Below are 1653 nucleotides of genomic sequence, written 5' to 3' on the forward strand. Positions count from 1 at the left end.
TATAAGTTCGAGTTCTTGCAAGAAGGCAGAGGGCAGCTGCCCTACCTTGCACCTACTTTTGCTCTTCCCCATTCCAAGCCCAGCTGCCTTCCTCTTCTGCCAGTCAGTCCAGGCGGGGCAGGTTAGCAGAAGGAAAGCTCACTGCTTTCTCCTCTTTAACCTACAGGCACATGTGGATATTTTTCTTTATTTCACGTCCACTTTAGAGACAAACGTGGGAAAATATGTGAATACAGTAATAGGTTTCTTCTGGCTTTTACAGTTTGCTCAGGAGATGCAAGCTGTAAGAGTGCTGAGGAAAAATGAGGAAAATAGAAACTTGAGGATTGAAAGTAAATCTTTCACTTTCTACCAGTTGCATTATCTTTTATTTTTTTATTTATTTATTTTTTTTTGAGACAGAGTCTCGCTTTGTTGCCTAGGCTAGAGTGAGTGCCGTGGCGTCAGCCTAGCTCACAGCAACCTCAAACTCCTGGGCTCAATCGATCCTTCTGTCTCAGCCTCCCAAGTAGCTGGGACTACAGGCATGTGCCACCATGCCCGGCTAATTTTTTCTATATATATTAGTTGGCCAATTAGTTTCTTTCTATTTATAGTAGAGACGAGTCTCGCTCTTGCTCAGGCTGGTTTCGAACTCCCGACCTCGAGCAATCCACCCGCCTCGGCCTCCCAGAGAGCTAGGATTACAAGCGTGAGCCACCGCGCCCGGCCTGCATTATCTTTTAAATGGACAATTCTGAGGCTGCTACAGTAATGAATAATAAAACAGTCACGTGAAGAAACATCACTTTGAAGGTTTGCAGTCCTATGGCATAATGTAGTAGTACCTTAGCCTTAGCACATCAAGGGCCTGTTGCGTCTTGCCATTCATGTCTTTCGCATTTGACCAAAAAATGAGAAATTTCCCACATTGTTGTTGTCAATAACAATACTACAAAAGGAGTGGGCTCTAATGTTAGAGGAGTTTGGGGAGCACTTAACCATTCTGAAATGGCCTATGAGAGAAGAAGTAGGAGGACTGTGGATATTTGTGCATACCTGTATCTCATCTATCAGGAGAAAGCACCAAAGAAGAAACATAAGAGCCAGTCTTGACAACTGGAGTTAGCTTTGATGCCCTTTTGTCTGAATGGCTCTAATAAAGGTCAATATAAAGATGTCTTTATATGTGCAAAACTTAAAAGTAAGTGTGTGAACTAGTTCTCATTAACATGTTTATTTATTGGACATAATACTTTATTATTTTTATTTTTATTATTTTAAGAGGATCTCACTGTGTTGCCCAGGCTGGAGTGCAACAGCACAATCTTGGCTTACTGTAGCCTTGAACTCTTGGGCTCAAGCAATCCTCTTGCCTCAGTCTCCTGAGTAGCTGGGATCACAGACCTGTGCCACCACAGCATACTTTAATATTTAACGGTCCAGGTGAGGCACAGTGGCACATGTTTGTAATACCAGCACTTGGGGCGGCCAAGGCAGGAGGATCACTTGATCCTAAGAGTTCGAGACCAGTCTGGGCAACATTGCAAGACCCCATCTCTACAACAAAAATTTTAAAACTCAACCCTTGTGGTGGCACACGCCTGTGGTCCTAGCTGCTTGGGAGGCTGAGGTGGGAGGATCACTTGAACCCAGGAAATCTGAGGTTAACAC

This window comes from Microcebus murinus, chromosome 18 (genome assembly GCF_040939455.1).
Source record: "Microcebus murinus isolate Inina chromosome 18, M.murinus_Inina_mat1.0, whole genome shotgun sequence".
Taxonomy (NCBI): domain Eukaryota; kingdom Metazoa; phylum Chordata; class Mammalia; order Primates; family Cheirogaleidae; genus Microcebus; species Microcebus murinus.